The following is a 19,246-nucleotide window of genomic DNA, read 5'->3' as shown; positions in this document are numbered from 1 at the left end:
TTCTCTGTATAAATAATTTCACTTAGCATAATGTCCTCAAGTTTCATTTACGTTGTAGCAAATGGCAGGATTTCTTCCTTTTTTGGCTGTATACCTCTGTGTGCGTGTATGTGTGTGTGCGCACCACACTGTACCACAGTTTCTTTTTATTTTTTTTAAAGATTTTATTTATTTATTTGACAGAGATCACAAGTAGACAGGCAGGCAGAGAGAGAGGGAGAAGCAGGCTCCCAGCTGAGCAGAGAGCCCAATGCGGGGCTCGATCCCAGGACCCTGAGATCATGACCTGAGCCGAAGGCAGCGGCTTACCCCACTGAGCCACCCAGGTGCCCCTACTGTTGTTCATTTTAAAAATTCATATAAAATGGCTCTAGCGTGTGGATACTCTGATGTTTATGTTATTGGGCAAATGGTCTTTTACTCCATTTTCTTTTGTTGGAGACTGGGGCGTCGTATGGTAAAAATAACCCTTATGACCCCTTGGGCTTCCTGGTGACTGGGGTGCTAGAAGATTAACAATGACATAGAGCCTGCTTCTCCTTCTGCCTCTGCCTGTCACTCTGTCTGCCTGTGTTTGCTCGCTCTCTAACAAATAAATAAATAAAATCTTTTATTATTTAATTATATGAGTTACTTATTTATTTTGGGTATTAACGCCTTAATTGACATTTGGTTTGCAAATATTTTCTCCCCTTCCATAGGTTGCCTTTCCATTTCTTTTACTGAATATATTTGACATTTAATGTTATGTAAATTTAAGGTGTACAATGTGTTACTCTATTTTTATATTGCAATGTGATTGCTGTTGTAGCCATATCTGTCACATGACATATTAGAGTACAATATTGTTGTTTATATTTATCATACTGTGCATTAGATCTCTATGGCTTATTTACCACTCGTTACAAGTTTTTACCCTTAAACAACATCAGTCTTATTCCTCCAAACCCCATCCCCTGGTAACCATCATTTTTTTTTTTAATGAATTTGACTTTTTTAGATTCCACATATAAGTGATATCATTTAGAATTTGTCTTTCTATGTCTAATATCTCACTTAGCATAATGTGCTCAAAGTCCATCCATGTTGCAATTCAGCAACGTGGCAGGATACAAAGTCAATGTGCAGAAATCAGTGGCTTTCTTATACACTAACAATGAAAATACAGAAAGGGAAATTAGAGAATCGATTCCATTTACTATAGCACCAAGAACCATAAGATACCTGGGAATAAACCTAACTAAAGAGGTAAAGGATCTGTACTTGAAGAACTACAGAACACTCATGAAAGAAATTGAAGAAGACACAAATAGATGGAAGACCATTCCATGCTCTTGGATCGGAAGAATAAACATTGTTAAAATGTCTATACTGCCTAGAGCAATCTATACTTTTAATGCCATTCCAATCAAAATTCCACCAGCATTCTTCAAAGAGCTGGAGCAAATAATCCTAAAATTTGTATGGAATCAGAAGAGACCCCGAATCGCTAAGGAAATGTTGAAAAACAAAAATAAAGCTGGCGGCATCACCTTACCTGATTTCAAGCTTTATTACAAAGCTGTGATCACCAAGACAGCATGGTACTGGCATAAAAACAGACACATAGACCAGTGGAACAGAGTAGAGAGCCCAGATATGGACCCTCAACTCTATGGTCAATTAATCTTCGACAAAACAGGAAAAAATATACAGTGGAAAAAAGACAGTCTCTTCAATAAATGGTGCTGGGAAAACTGGACAGCTATATGTAGAAGAATGAAACTCGACCATTCTCTTACACCGTACACAAAGATCAACTCAAAATGGATAAAAGACCTCAACGTGAGACAGGAATCCATCAGAATCTTAGAGAAGAACATAGGCAGTAATCTCTTTGATATCAGCCACAGCAACTTCTTTCAAGATACGTCTCCAAAGGCAAAGGAAACAAAAGCGAAAATAAACTTCTGGGACTTCATCAAAATCAAAAGCTTCTGCACAGCAAAGGAAACAGTCAAAAAAACAAAGAGGCAACCCACGGAATGGGAGAAGATATTTGCAAATGACAGTACAGACAAAAGGTTGATATCCAGGATCTATAATGAACTCCTCAAACTCAACCCACACGAAACAGACAAACACATCAAAAAATGGGCAGAAGATATGAACAGACACTTCTCCAATCAAGACATACAAATGGCTATCAGACACATGAAAAAATGCTCATCATCATTAGCCCTCAGGGAGATTCAAATTAAAACCACATTGAGATATCACCTTACACCAGTTAGAATGGCCAAAATTAACAAAACAGGAAACAGCATGTGTTGGAGAGGATGTGGAGAAAGGGGAACCCTCTTCCACTGTTGGTGGGAATGCAAGTTGGTGCAGCCTCTTTGGAGAACAGTGTGGAGATTCCTCAAGAAATTAAAAATAGAGCTTCCCTATGACCCTGCAATTGCACTCCTGGGTATTTACCCCAAAGACACAGATGTCGTGAAAAGAAGGGCCATCTGTACCCCAATGTTTATAGCAGCAATGGCCACGGTCGCCAAACTATGGAAAGAACCAAGATGCCCTTCAACGGATGAATGGATAAGGAAGATGTGGTCCATATACACTCTGGAGTATTATGCCTCCATCAGAAAGAATGAATACCCAACTTTTGTAGCAACATGGACGGGACTGGAAGAGATTATGCTGAGTGAAATAAGTCAAGCAGAGAGAGTCAATTATCATATGGTTTCACTTATTTGTGGAGCATAACAAATAGCATGGAGGACAAGGGGCATTAGAGAGGAGTAGGGAATTTGGGTAAATTGGAAGGGGAGGTGAACCATGAGAGACTATGGACTCTGAAAAACAGACTGAGGGGTTTGAAGTGGCGGGGGGTTGGGAGGTAGGGGTACCAGGTGGTGGGTATTATAGAGGGCACGGCTTGCATGGAGCACTGGGTGTGGTGAAAAAATAATGAATAATGTTTTTCTGAAAATAAATAAATTGGGGAAAAAAAAAAGTCCATCCATGTTGTCATGAATGGCAGGATATCCTCCTTTATCATGGCTGAATAATATTCCATTGTGTATATATATCACTTTTTAAAATTAAAACATCTGTTGATAAGCATTTTGGTTGTTTTCATATCTTGGCTATTGTTAATAATGCTGCAAAAAACACGGGAGTGCATATATATCTTCAAAATTCTGATCTCATTTCATTTGGGTATATATCCAGAATTGGTGGATCTATTTTTAATTTTTTTGAGCAACTTCCATATTGTTTTCCACATGGCTGGACCAATATATATTCTCACCAAAAGGGTGTAAGGGTTCCCTTTGACCACATCCTCACCAGCATTTGTTGTCTCTTGTCTTCCTGAGGACAGCCATTCTAACAGGTTTGAGGTGGTATTTCATTGTGCTTTTAATTTGCATTTCCATGATGAGTAGTGATACTGAGTGTCTTTTCATATGCCTATTAGTCATTTTGACGTTTTCTTTGGAAAAATGTCTACGTAGTTCTTCTAGTTCTTAATTGGATGTTTGTTTTTTGCTATTAGGTTGTATAATTCTTTGTATATTTGGGATATTAAGTTCTTATCCAATAAATGGTTTGTCACTTTTGTTTATCTTTTAAGACAGCCAGCCCTTGGTTTTGCTGATCTTTTCTGTTATTTTTCTGGTCTTTAGTTCATTTATTTTTGCTCCGATCTTTATTTCCTTCCTCCTGCTAACTTTGGGCTTAACTTGTTTTTCTTTTCCTAGTTCTTTGAGGTATAAAATTAGGTTGTTTATTTGAGATCTTCCTAATTTCTCAAAGGATGAGTTTACTGCTATAAACTTTCCTCTCAAAACTTCTTTTGCTGTATCCCACAAGAATTGATACATTGTATTTTTATTTTCATTTGTTCGGATATACCTTTTTATTTCCCTTTTGATTTCTTTTTTGACCCATTGATTTTTTAGAGTTGTGTTGTTAGTTTCTACATATTTGTAGATTTTCTAACTTTTCTCTTATTGATTCCAGTTTCATACCATTGGTGGTCAGAGAGGATCACTGGTATAACTTCAGTCACTTAAAATTTGCTAAGATTCGTTTTGTGTCCTATTACATGATCTATTCTGAAGAAGATTCCATGTGCAGACCTATGTATTCCATGTGTATTCTATTGTTAGATGGAATGTTTTGTGTATGTCTGCTAAGTTTATTTGTTCTAAACTATGATTCAATTCCATTTCCTTGTTGATTTTCTGTCAGCAAAATTTATCCATTGCTGGTAGTGGAGTATTAAATTCCCCTACTATTATTATATTGTTGTCTATTTCTTTCTTAAGATCTGTTAGTATTTGCTTATATATTTTGGTGCTTGGGTGTTGGGAACATGTATATTTGCCATTGTTATATCTTCTTGATGCAGTGACCCTTTGATCATTATGTCATACCCTTCTTTGTCTCTTATTATCATTTTTGGCTTGACGTTTATTTTGTCTGACAGCTGTACTTCTTTCTTTGGTTTTCACTTGCTTGGGGAATCATCTTTCATCCTTTAACTTTGAGCATATGGCCTTTTCATTTTGTTGGTGTGTTTCTTTTACTGTAAAGAGCTTTTTAATTTGAAGAGTCACACTTTTTAATTTTTGCTTTTGTTGCCTGTGCTTTTGGGGTCATAACCAAAGAAATCATTGTCAAGACCAACGTTAAATAGCTGTTTCTTTATATTTTCTTCTAGGAGTGATTTCATGTCTTATATTTACCTCTTCAATCCATATTTTTTCTTTTCCTTTTTTTTTTTAAAGACAGAGATGTGGGGAAGGGCAGAAGGAGAAAAATAATTTTAACCAAGCTCCATGCCCAGGTGAGCCCAACACAGAGCTTGATCACATGACTATGAGATCATGACCTGACCTGAAATAGGAGTCTTTTGCTTAACTAATAGAGCCACGTAGGCACCCCTACTTTAACCCATTTCAAGTTAGTTTTTGACGGTCCAGTTTCATCCTTTTGTATAAGGATGAATATCCAGTTTTCCCAACACCACTTATTAGGAGATTATTATATAAATATGTGTATATATATTTAAGGATTTTATTTATTTATTTGACAGAAAGAGCGAGAAAGCACAAGTAGGCAGAGCAGCAGAGGGAGAGGGAGAAGCAGGCTCTCCACTGAGCAGGGAGCCCAATTCGGGCTTGATCCCAGGACCTTGGGATCGTCACCTGAGCAAAAGGCAGCCGCTTAACCACCTGAGCCACCCAGGCACCCCATAAATATATTTTTCATAAAATTATTCATGTGTTAAATAATGAGAACAGAAGTAATTGAAATGCTCAGTGAGGAGCTGAATGTGGGCTTGAACTGATGACCCTGACATCAAAACCTGAGCTGAGGTCAAGAGTCTCACCTTTAACCAACTGGATCATGCAGGTGCCCCACAGTAACTGATGTCCTTTAAAATTCACCCAAACATTTTAATTTATTATGTTTTCTCCATTATAAGATTGTGAAATTGGCTAGCACTAAAGTGCACTTTATAGTAATAAAGAATCCAAGATTATTTTTCCTTTTAAAAAATTTTTGGTTTTAATAAGCCACAGTTATAAATTATCTTCTTACTTATGAAATTAATCTGAAACAAACCCACATTTAAAAAAAATACATATCATGGTAAAACATGTAAACACCAGTGGGAGTATAAGAGTTACAATTTTATGAAAGATGAAGTCAGGATAGAAATAACTACTTGTGGTGCTAACGGGGCATGGGGGATGGGGTGGAAAATAAAAGACAGAGGGGTCTGTGTGAGTTTCTTTCTTTCTTTCTTTTTTTTTTTGTTATAGCACAACTTCTATATTTCAAATGGACAAAAAATTAGTATCATTTACAATATCTTAAGATAAATTGCCTTTGAATGGGAGCTTCCTTTCCAGTGATTTGAGGTCTACAAGACATATCTAGAAAATGTAACTATGGAAAATTACTTCTTAAATAGAATGGGGAAGTGGGGAAGGGTCTGTAGTTTCTCTTTTTGATTAATTGCCCTAACACTGTCCTTCAGGCAGCTGACAGAGTTTCATGTTTTCTTTAGACATCATTAGGTGCTAGAACTCTTGCAGGACAACTTTGATGCTATATGAATTCTGCTATTTTGCTAGCACTGATATGGCTCTTGGGTCCACCACTCCATTAGAACTATTAACTCCATTCATATTAATTTTTGTTACAAATCTTACAAAGGTGGGGTGCTTCTGGGTATTTAGGTCCACATCCTATTTTAAGGCTGTATATTCAGTTTTCATAAATTGTTCTTGGAGGCCCATCTTGTAAGTGTCATGTCTTTGTCAGCTTCTAGACCCCAGCTACCTGTGCCAACTCCTACTTCTTTCTGGCCTTCTTCCAGTTCTTCCAACAGTCAAAAACTGCAAGGTACTTTTACTCCTGATACCATAGTGGCTGCCATCTTGCATCGCTGTTGCTCCCTGTGTGAGTTTCTATTTAGTGTTCAGACCTTGGGAGAACCCCATAGTTTCCTGGCTTTTCCCCAGCATTTGGCATTGAACTTGAATCAATCTGCAGAGTCTACAGTTCCTGACCAACAAGGCATGATGAAGACACACTGTCCCAAGGAGCAAAGCCTGTGGAAGAGCACAGTGATGTGGTCAGAAATGACAAATTACAGTTCAGAACTTCTAGGCCCTCCTTTGCCCAAAGCTCCATGTGAGACATAGCTACATAGTAAAAGACAAGGCTGTCATGGTGAAAATGGATGTGAGAGCCAGCATGAGACAATTGGGACAGGGTTCAGCTGTGCCAGGCACCACCTTGTTGAATTAGAGTGACTGTTCAACCTCTCTGCTTCCCATCCTTCTCTCAAAGGGGTGATATGATATCACATAGATGTAGAAGTAATATAATCACCTGGCACACAGGAAGCACTACATTCATCACTGTATAATTGTCTGAGTATTCATGGCTCCTTGAAGTCCTCAAAGCTGCACTTGGGGTTGCCAGGGAATATAAAGATTGTGCCATCTGACTGTTGTGATATGTTGTGTTTCCATTTTTATTTGTTTCAAAATATTTCTTAATTTCCCTTTTGATTTCTTCTTTGACCCATTTACTGTTCTAGGCGCACATTGTTGAATTTCCACATATTTGTGAATTTTCCAGTTTTCCTCTTGTTATTGATTTCTAGTTTCATACCGTTGTGGTCAAAAAAGACACTTGATATGATTTTGATCTTCTTAAGTTGTTTTGTGGCCTAATATATGATTCATCCTGGAAAATGTTTCATGAGCACTTGAGAAGAATGTGTATTCTGCTCTTGTTGGATGGAATGTTCTATATACATATATGTTGGTTAGGTCCATTTGGTATACAATGTTTTTCAAGTTGGAGCCTGCTTCCTCCTCTCTCTCTGCCTGCCTCTCTGCCTACTTGTGATCTCTGTCTGTCAAATAAAAAAATTAAAAAAAAATTTAAAAAATTTAAAAAAAGTTTGATGTTTCCTTATTGTGTTTATGTCTGGATGATCTATCCATTGTTGAAAGTGGAATACTGAAGTCCCCTAGTAATACTGTATCTCTGTCTTTTTCTTCCCTTGGGTATATTAATATTTGCTTTATATATTTAGGTGCTTTGATATTAGGTGTATAAGTATTTACAAATATTTATATCCTTTTGATGGAATTACCCCTTTACATTACATAGCAACATTTGTCTTTTATATAGTTTTTGACTTAATGTCTATTTTATCACTATATAAGTACAGTGAGTCTCTTATAGGCAACATATAGTTTTAGATACTTTTTAAAAATCAATTCAAATACTATATGTGTTTTGATTTATGAATTTAATCCATTTACATTTAAATTCATTATTTATGGGTAAGAACTTATTGCCATTTAGTTAACTGTTTTTTGAGTGGTTTGTAGATCCCTTGTCTCTTTCTTCCTCTCTTGTCTTCCTTTGTGACTTGATGATTTTTCTGTTTTGGTGTGGTTGGATTCCTTTCTCCTTATATTTTGTGTACATACCACTTTTTTTTTTCCTTGTGGTTACCATGAGGTTTACATAAAACCTCTTTACTATACTTGACATGCAGAGATCGCAAGTAGGCAGAGGCAGGTAGAGAGAGAGGAGGAAGCAGGCTCCCTGCTGAGCAGAGAGCCTGATGCAGGGCTTGATCCCAGGACCCTGAGATCATGACCTGAGTTGAAGGCAGAGGCTTTAACCCACTGAGCCACCCAGACACCCCTAAAAAACTCTTTACTATACTATATCTAGTTTTACTATAACAATATTTTAAAGCTGATAGCAACTTAATGTTGACCTATAAAAAACTACATTTTAATTTCTCCTCCCACATTTTGTATTATTGATGTCACAGCTTACATCTTTTATATATTTTGTATCTGTTAACAATCTATTACAATTATATTTTAATACTTTTGTCTTTTAACTTTAATACTACAGTTAAAAGTAATTTGCATACCATTATACTATTAGAGTATTCTGCATTAGACTATATTCTTACCTTTATAGTGAGAGATTTATGCTTTCACGTATTTTCATGATGTTAGTTTGCATGCTTTCATTTCAGGTGTTCTCTTTGGCATCGTAAGGAAATTCTGGTGGTGAACACTCACAGCTCTCATTTGTCTAAAAAAGTCTAAGAAATAAAGTCTCCTTTATTTCTGAAGGATAGTCCTCTTGTTAACTACATTATGCCACAGGGATAGGGAATTGATATATCTCTGAATTAGGGCAATGAAGATGTATTGCTGGCCTTGCCAGCTAAAAGAAAACTGCTTCTGAAAATCCTTAATGACAGGGGTGGAGAAAAAGTCCTTTGTCAGATCAATAGCTTCATACTAGGTACCAGAAGATGAACTGATTTATTTAAACAATGAAACCATATATGGTACAGCAGTTATGACTGGAGTCACCACATGGTTAAGCTTACGGTAATCCACTGTCATTCTCCAAGATTAATCTCTCTTCTGCATAGACCAAATAGAAAAGTTGGATGGGATGTGGTGAGAATCACTACCTCTGCATCTTTCGAGTCATTGATGATGGCACTAATCATTTCAATACCTCCAGAAATGTGGTTTTACTTTTTGTGTATTATTTAAAGGCACTTGTATTAGACTTCTCCTGGGCTTTCCCCACCATAATAGCCCTTACTCCACAAGTCAGGGGACTAATGTGAGTATTCTGTCAGCTGATAAGTATATTCCAATTATATTTTCTATTACTGGGAAAATAACAAGGTAGGTTTGGGAACCTACTAGGCCTACTGTGAGAAACCTGAGCTAAAACCCCATTGCTCATCTGACCTCCATAAGCCCTACTCTCTGACTGGTGGACCACAGTGATATTTGGGATCTCCTAAAATTAATGTCATTTAGAATTAATGTTGAGTAGCCCCCCAAATTTCAATTATTTCCTTTTCCTCAATGCAGATACCCTGGTAAAAATCTGTAGGTTTGGGGCACCTGCGTGGCTCAGTTGGTTAAGCATCTGACTTAATCTCCGCTCATGTCTCGATCTCAGAGTTGTGAGTTCAAGCCCCGCCTTGGTGTCTGGAGGTTTATTTGGGGAAGGCTGGGAAAAAAAAAAAGATTAACAATATAAATTTTTCACAGTGGTCCTTTCTCAAGAGTACCCAGCCTCTTTTCATTCAAGAGGTTCTGAGACTATAAATTTGTTAAAGTCTGGGAATTGTTAGAAGGGCTATGACTGTTGTTATAATCCATGTTAAATTTTTTTTCTTTGATCCAGTTCTTTTCTACTTATACAGATCAAGTAAGAATTTAATAGGCTTTCTATCTCTTTCACTTATAAGAATGCCAGAGAACCAGTCAACACCACAAGTCTATATGAGTCAGACATATTCTGATTGCTGCTTTGACTCTGCTGTCCATGACAGTAGCCACACTTTCTTTGCCCACAGTGGTTGAGTCATCATCCCACTTGGTCCTGCCACCCCAGGATCTAATTATTCCCATTGCATTTAGTTTTTTTAATTCAGTGACCACAGCCCCCACTGTAAGGTGTGATCAACATAGAAGAGTGATCATAGAGTACTTCAAGGATTCTGGGGCCCCCCTCACAAATTTATTTCTTACAGTAGTAGTGAAATGTGTGTCTTAGGGACCACCAGAGTGGGTGAGCAGGTCTTATATGATAAATCCACTATAACATTCCAATCTCTCTAAGCCTTTGGGTCTCTTCCTCTATATTAAACCAAGGCAGATCTGGCATTTCCAACTCACTCACTGTGGGGCACTTTTTGGTCGACATTTCAGCCAATCAACTAAATAAACTGTTAGATCCCTTCCTAACTCCTCAATGCAACATTTAAATACAGAATTTCTGCTTAGTGAGCCCTATCAATAAATTCAGTCTGATCCATCTTTATGTTCCTTCTACCATTATCCCATACCCTAACATCCATTCCTGCACAAGGGCTCTAACTTTCTGTCTGCATAAATTAGAAAACTCAAGTAGTGATTTTGGAGTATAGCCACCTCATAGGCCACACTTTGTATCTCATCTTTAGAGGCCTGTTAGGTCTGAGTCTCGTCAAAGCCTAGAAGCCAAGGGAGGTGGTGGAGTAGGTCTTTTCTTTCTTTTCAAGATGATATTAGCACCATTTTTTTTTTTTTTTGAGGCCAGCATTACCTTTAATTTCAAAACCAGATAATTACCAGAGAAGAGGACTACAAATTAAGATTTCTCATGAACACAGATGCGAACATTCTTTTTTTTTTTTTAAAAGATTTATTTATTTATTTATTTGACAGAGAGATTACAAGTAGGCAGAGAGGCAGGCAGAGAGAGAGAGGAGGAAGCAGGCTCCCCGCTGAGCAGAGAGCCCGATGCGGGACTCGATCCCACGACCCTGAGATCATGACCTGAGCGGAAGGCAGCGGCTTAACCCACTGAGCCACCCAGGCGCCCATTCTTAACAAAAGGTGAGGTGAGTCTTAAGGCGAATCAACATGGTCTTTTATGACACTGCCTCAGGGGAGGCCATGATAGTTTCCACAGGTAATGTAGGGTTAACCTCCCCAGATGGTAGTGGAGAGGCCCCTAGTGCCAGGGTTGGAGATACTGCTTGCATTAGGATAAAAAGGCAAAGAAGACTCATCAGAATTTAGGGCTCAATGTCTCCAGCTTCATCAGGGTCTTCTACCAGTCTCCATTCTAATTTATAAGATCCCATTCCTTCCCAATTTATGACTTCGGTTTAAGAGCACACATCCGGTGAGTCTAGGGGCTCAATTTGCATTGTAATTCACCCAGTCACAGGATCCTGGGATTGTGAGATTCTGTGTTTGATTTTGAGCAATCTCAGCGCTGCAGCTACAAGAGATTAGGGACTCCTTCACTGTATACATGGAAGTTGGGGTCATTTATGCAGTGCCTGAGGTAGGAATTCAAAACCTGAGCTCATCATTTTCTCTCACCACTTTGTCCAGCAACAATAAGAGCAGCCAGCCAAACCCATTATATTTGTTAGTTTTTCAAAAATGTTAAAAAACAAACACCATATACACTTACAGGCCTACCTTAAGAACCAAAACCAAAACCAAATCAAACAAACAAAAACAAACAAAAAAACCTCTAAAAAAAAAAAAACCCAAAAACCCCCTCAAATAAACAACCTAACCTTATACCTAAAGAAGCTGGAAAAAGAACAAAAAATGAAGACAAAAGCCAGCAGAAGGAAAGAAGTAATAAAGGTTAGAGCAGAAATACATGATCTTGAAACAAACAAACAAAAAAAAAAAAAACAAAAAAAAGAGATTAATGAAGCCAGAAGGTGGCTTTTTGAAAAAATTATTAAAATTGATAAACCCCTACCAGACTTAACAAAATGGGAAAGAACTCAAATAAGGAAAATTATAAATGAGAAAAGAGAAATGACAATCAACACCACAGAGAATACTGTTAAAAGCCATATGCCAACAAATTAAAGAACCTGGAAGAAACAGATGAATTCCCAGAAACACATAAACTATGAAAACTTAGCTCAGTGGGTTAAGCAGCCAACTCTTGATTTTGGCTCAGGTCATGATCTCATGGCCGTGGGATCAAGTCCCTCACATCAGGCTCCATGCTTAGGGGAAAATTTGCTTGAGATTCTCTCATTCTTCCCCCAACCCTACCTCTCTATAAAATAAATAAATAAACAAATAAATAAATAAATCTTAAAACAAACAAACAAACAAATAAAAAACACCAAAAACAGAAACCTACCAAAACCGAAACAGGAAGAAACAGAAAATCTGAACAGATAGATAATAAGCAAGGAAACTGGATCAGTAATAAAAATATCTCCCAACAGGGGCGCCTGGGTGGCTCAGTGGATTAAAGCCTATGCCTTTGGCTCAGGTCATGATCCCAGGGTCCTGGGATGGAGCCCTGAGTTGGGCTCCTCTGCTCAGCAGGGAGCCTGCTTCCCCCTCTCTCTCTGCCTGCCACTCTGCCTTTTTGTGATCTCTCTCTGTCAAATAAATAAAATCTTAAAAAAAATTATCTCCCAACAAACAAAAGTCCAGGACCAGATGGATGGCTTCATAGGCTAATTCTACCAAACATGTAAAGAAGAGTTATTACTTATTCTTCTCAAACTACTCCAAAAAATAGAAAAGAGGAAAATTTTCAAACTCTTTCTATGAGACCAGAATTACCCTGATGCCAAAACCAGATAAAGACTCTACTAAAAAAGGGAACCATAGGTCAGTCTCCCTGATGAATATGGATGCAAAAATTTTCAATAAAATACTAGCAAATCAAATATAACAGTACATTAAAAGAATCATTCACCATGATCAAGTGGAATTTATTCCTGTGTTGCAAGCATGGTACAATATTTGTGAATCAACCAAAATGATATACTACATTAACAAAAGAAAGAATAAGAACCATATGATCATTTCAATAGATTCAGAAAAAACATTTAACTAAGTAAACACCCATTCATGATTAGAAAAAAAAAAAATCCGGGGTGTCTGGGTAGCTCAGTGAGTTAAAGCCTGTGCCTTTGGCTCAGGTTATGATCTCAGGGTCCTGGGATTGAGCCCCGCATTGGGCTCTCTGCTCAGCAGGGAGCCTGTTTCCACCCCTCTCTCTGCCTGCTGCTCTGTCTACTTATGATCTCTCTTTCTGTTAAATAAATAAAACCTTTTAAAAAAGTCCTCAACATAGTAGGTTGAGAGAGAACATACCTCAACATACTAAAAACCATATACAAAAAACCGACAGCTAATATCCTCAATGGGGAAAAACTGAGAGCTTTTCGTCAGGAACATGTCAGGGATATCCATTCTCACCATTGTTATTCAACATCGTGCTAGAAATACTAGCAACAGCAATCAGACAACAAAAAGAAATAAAAGGCATCCCAATCAGCAAGGAAAAAGTCAAGTTTTCATTATTTGCAGATGGCATGATCCTCTACATAGAAAATCTGAAAGATTCCACCAAAAAAATTGTGAGAACTGAAACATGAATTCAGTAGTCACAGGTTAGAAAATCAACGTACAGAAATCTGTTTCATTTCTATACAACAATAATGAAGCAGCAGAAAGAAATTAAGGTATCAACATCATTTACAATTACACCAAAAACAAGAAGATACCTAGGAATAAAGCTGCCCAAAGAGGTGAAATAGCTATACTCTGAAAACTATAAAGCTCTGATAAAAGAAAGAAACTGTGGAAAAAATGAAAAGACATCTCATAATCATGGATTAGAAGAAAAAAATGTTGTTACAGTGTCTATACTATCCAAAGCAACCTACACATTTCATGAAATTCTTGTCAAAATACCAAGATTTTTAACAGAGCTACAAGAAACAATCCTAAAATTTATATTGAACCACAGAAGACCCCAAATAGCCAAAGAAATCTTGAAAAAGAAAAACAAAGCTCATGTTATCACAATTCCAGATTTCAAATTATATTACAAAGCTGTAGTGATCAAGACAGTAAGGTACTAGCGTAAAAACAGATTCATAAGTGAACAAAACAAAATAGAAAACTCAGAAATGAACCTACAACTATTTGTTTAATTAATCTTTGACAAAGTAGGAAAGAAAATCCAATGGAAAAAAGTCTCATCAACAAATGGTGTTGGGAAAATTGGACAGACACATGCAGAAGAATGAAACTGGACCACTTCCTTACACCATACACAAAAATAGACTCAAAATGGATGAAAGACCTAACTGTGAGACAGGAATCCATCAAAATCCTAGAGGATAACATAAGTAATAACTTCTTTGCCATAGCAACTTCTTACTAGATATGTCTCTGGAGGCAAGGGAAACAGAAGCAAAGATAAACTATTGGGACTTAATTAAAATAAAAAACTTCTACACAGCAAAGTGAACAATCAACAAAACTAAAAGGCAACCTATGGAATGGGAGGAGATATTTATAAATGACATATCTGATAAAGAATTAGTATCCAAACTATATAAAGAATTTATCAAAGTCAACACACAAACAAAAAACAAATAATCCAGTGAGCAAATGGTAGAAGACATGAATAGACATTTTTGAAAAGAAGGCAACAGATGGCCAACAGACACATGAAAAGATATCCATCACTCACCATCAAGGAAATACAAATTAAAACTACAAGGAGATATCACCTAACACCAGTCAGAATGGTGAGAATGTGGAGAAAGAAGAACACTTTCCACTGTTGGTGGGAATGCAAAGTGATGCAGCCACTCTGGAAACAGTATGGAGTTTCCTCAAAAAGTTAAAAAGAGAACTACCTTAAGATTCAGCAATCACACTACTGAGTTTTTGCCCAAATAATACAAAAATATGAATTCAAAGGTATACATGCACCTTGACATTCATAGCAGCATTAGCAGCAATAGCCAAATTATGGAAAGATCCCAAAACGTGCATCAGCTAATGAATGGATAAAGATCACATCTTCTTTATATACGTGTGTGTGTGTGTGTGTGTGTGTGTATAATGGAATATTATATATATATGCATATATATATAAAATGGAATATTACTCAGCCATTAAAAATGCCTCATGCCATTTGTAATGACTAGGATGAAGCCAGAGTCTTATGCTCAGTGAAATAAGTCTTTCAGAGAATGACACCATATGATTTCACTCATATGTGGAATTTAAGAAATAAGACAAACAAACATAAAGGGGGAAAAAGAAAGGCAAACCAAGAAACAGACTCTTAACTGTAGAGAACAAATTGATGGCTACTAGAGGGGAGAAGTGTAGGGGGATGAGTCAAAGAGGTGATGGGGATTAAGAAGTGTACTTGTTGTGGGGCACCTGGGTGGTTCAGTGGGTTAAGGCTCTGCCTTCAGCTCAGGTCATGATCTCGGGGTCCTGGGATCAAGCCCCACATCAGGCTCTCTGCTCAGTGGGGAGCCTGCTTCCCTCCTCTCTCTGCCTGCCTCTCTGCCTACTTGTGATCTCTGTCTGTCAAATAAATAAATAAATAAAATCTTAAAAAAAAAAGAAGTGTAGTTGTTGTGATGAGTATTGTATGGAATTGTTGAATCACTATATTTAGTACACCTGAAACTAATATGACACATCATGTTAACTAAGTGGAATTTAAATTAAAAAAAATTATATACGCAGTCACTCATCTCCTTGCCTTTTATAAGTGATTTATTAAGAGTATTCAATGCAGTTAATTTGCATGTCTTTATTATCAGATCACACCATGGACCATTAGTTCTCTCTTTACTTCCAGAAACAGTCATTAATGTGTTTAAATTTAATCGTATGAAATAGTCAACTCCAGAAATTCCAGAACCAATTCAGCAAATTCATTTTTGGGGTGCCTGGATGACTCAGTTGTTGAAGCATCTGACTCTTAGTTTCAGTTCAGGTTATGATCTCAGGGTCATGGAATTGAGCCACACATTGGGCTCTACACTCGCCATGAAGTCTGCTCGAGACTCTCTTTCTCCTTCTCCCTGTGACCCTACTCTCTCTCTCAAATAAGTGGATAAATCCTTTTTAAAATGAGAAAGAAATGTCATACAGTTGCTGTCATATAGTTATATCTTCCTTGCTTTCTTCACCAAAGTTTTGTAGTTTTCTTCTTACAGATCTTATACATATTATGTTAGTATTTATTTAAGAATTTCATTTTTTTGGTGCTAATGTAAATGTTAATATATGTGTTTATTTTTTGTTTTTTTATAAGATTTATTTATTTATTTGAGAGAGAGCAAGAAGAGTGGATAGGCAGAGCAAGTAAAAGGGAGAGAGGATCTCAAGCAGACTCCACACTGAGCACAGAACCTGACATGGGGCTCAGTTTCATGACCCTGAGGTCATGACCTGAGCTGAAACTAAGAGATACTTAATTGACTGTGCCACCCAGGTGCCCCAATAGTATTGTCCTTTTTAACTTCAAATTCTAGCTGTTCATTCTGTTAGACAGGAAAGCAGCTGATTTTTTAAAAATTTATTTTTTATAAACATATATTTTTATCCCCAGGGGTACAGGTCTGTGAATCGCCAGGTTTACACACTTCACAGCACTCACCAAAGTACATACCCTCCCCAATGTCCATAACCATACCCCCTTCCTCCCAACCCCCCTCCCCCCAGCAACCCTCAGTTTGTTTTGTGAGATTAAGAGTCACTTATGGTTTGTCTCCCTCCCAATCCCATCTTGTTTCATTTATTCTTCTCCTACCCACTTAAGCCCCCATGTTGCATCACTACTTCCTCATATCAGGGAGATCATATGATAGTTGTCTTTCTCCACTTGACTTATTTCGCTAAGCATGATATGCTCTAGTTCCATACACGTTGTCGCAAATGACAAGATTTCATTTTTTTTGATGGCTGCATAGTATTCCATTGTGTATATATACCACATCTTCTTGATCCATTCATCTGTTGATGGACATCTAGGTTCTTTCCATAGTTTGGCTATTGTGGACATTGCTGCTATAAACATTTGGGTGCACGTGCCCCTTCGGATCACTACGTTTGTATCTTTAGGGTAAATATCCAGTAGTGCAATTGCTGGGTCATAGGGCAGTTCTATTTCAACATTTTGAGGAACCTCCATGCTGTTTTCCAGAGTGGTTGCACCAGCTTGCATTCCCACCAACAGTGTAGGAGGGTTCCCCTTTCTCCGCATCCTCGCCAGCATCTGTCATTTCCTGACTTGTTGATTTTAGCCATTCTGACTGGTGTGAGGTGATATCTCATTGTGGTTTTGATTTGTATTTCCCTGATGCTGAGTGATATGGAGCACTTTTTCATGTGTCTGTTGGCCATCTGGATGTCTTCTTTGCAGAATCGTCTGTTCATGTCCTCTGCCCATTTCTTGATTGGATTATTTGTTCTTTGGGTGTTGAGTTTGCTAAGTTCTTTATAGATTTTGGACACTAGTCCTTTATCTGATATGTTGTTTGCAAATATCTTCTCCCATTCTGTCAGCTGTCTTTTGATTTTGTTAACTGTTTCCTTTGCTGTGCAAAAGCTTTTGATCTTGATGAAATCCTAATAGTTCATTTTTGCCCTTGCTTCCCTTGCCTTTGGCGATGTTCCTAGGAAGATGTTGCTGCGGCTGAGGTCGAAGAGGTTGCTGCCTGTGTTCTCCTCAAGGATTTTGATGGATTCCTTTCTCACATTGAGGTCCTTTATCCATTTTGAGTCTATTTTTGTGTGTGGTGTAAGGAAATGGTCCAATTTCATTTTTCTGCATGTGGCTGTCCAATTTTCCCAACACCATTTATTGAAGAGGCTGTCTTTTTTCCATTGGACATTCTTTCCTGCTTTGTCGAAGATTAGTTGACCATAGAGTTGAGGGTCTATTTCTGGGCTCTCTATTCTATTCCATTGATCTATGTGTCTGTTTTTGTGCCAGTACCATGCTGTCTTGATGATGACAGCTTTGTAATAGAGCTTGAAGTCCGGAATTGTGATGCCACCAACTTTGGCTTTCTTTTTCAATATCCCTTTGGCTATTCGAGGTCTTTTCTGGTTCCATATAAATTTTAGAATTATTTGTTCGATTTCTTTGAAAAAGATGGATGGTACTTTGATAGGAATTGCATTAAATGTGTAGATTGCTTTAGGTAGAATAGACATTTTCACAATATTTGTTCTTCCAATCCATGAGCATGGAACATTTTTCCATTTCTTTGTGTCTTCCTCAATTTCTTTCATGAGTACTTTATAGTTTTCTGAGTATAGATTCTGTGCCTCTTTGGTTAGGTTTATTCCTAGGTATCTTATGGTTTTGGGTGCAATTGTAAATGGGATTGACTCATTAATTTCTCTTTCTTTTGTCTTGTTGTTGGTGTAGAGAAATGCAACTGATTTCTGTGCATTGATTTTATATCCTGACACTTTACTGAATTCCTGTACAAGTTCTGGCAGTTTTGGAGTGGAGTCTTTTGGGTTTTCCACATATAGTATCATATCATCTGCGAAGAGTGATAGTTTGACTTCTTCTTTGCCGATTTGGATGCCTTTAATTTCCTTTTGTTGTCTGATTGCTGAGGCTAGGACTTCTAGTACTATGTTGAATAGCAGTGGTGATAATGGATATCCCAGCTGTGTTGCTGACCTTAGCGGAAAAGCTTTCAATTTTTTTCCATGGAGAATGATATTTGCAGTGGGTTTTTCATAGATGGCTTTGATGATATTGAGGTATGTGCCCTCTATCCCTACACGTTGAAGAGTTTTGATCAGGAAGGGATGCTGTACTTTGTCAAATGCTTTTTCAGCATCTATTGAGAGTATCATATGGTTCTTGTTCTTTCTTTTATTGATGTGTTGTATCACATTGACTGATTTGCGGATGTTGAACCAACCTTGCAGCCCTGGAATAAATCCCACTTGGTCTGGTGAATAATCCTTTTAATGTACTGTTGAATCCTAGTATTTTGGTGAGAATTTTCGCATCTGTGTTCATCAAGGATATTGGTCTATAGCTCTTTTTTGACGGGATCCTTGTCTGGTTTTGGGATCAAGGTGATGCTGGCCTCATAAAATGAGTTAGGAAGTTTTCCTTCCATTTCTATTTTTTGGAACAGTTTCAGGAGAATAGGAATTAATTCTTCTTTAAATGTTTGGTAGAATTCCCCTGGGAAGCTGTCTGGCCCTGGGCTTTTGTTTGCTTGGAGATTTTTGATGACTGTTTCAATGTCCTTACTGGTTATGGGTCTGTTCAGGCTTTCTATTTCTTCCTGGTTCAGTTGTGGTAGTTTATATGTTTCTA

General features: G+C 37.5%; 1 pseudogene; it reads right to left on the bottom strand.

Moving 5' to 3' along the window:
• Positions 1-6,020: 6,020 nt before the first annotated feature.
• Positions 6,021-6,439, bottom strand: LOC122901966 (annotated as a pseudogene).
• Positions 6,440-19,246: the final 12,807 nt, after the last annotated feature.

The sequence above is a fragment of the Neovison vison genome, chromosome 3 (assembly GCF_020171115.1).
Source record: "Neovison vison isolate M4711 chromosome 3, ASM_NN_V1, whole genome shotgun sequence".
Classification (NCBI taxonomy): domain Eukaryota; kingdom Metazoa; phylum Chordata; class Mammalia; order Carnivora; family Mustelidae; genus Neogale; species Neogale vison.
This window is presented reverse-complemented; position numbering and strand designations above follow the sequence as displayed.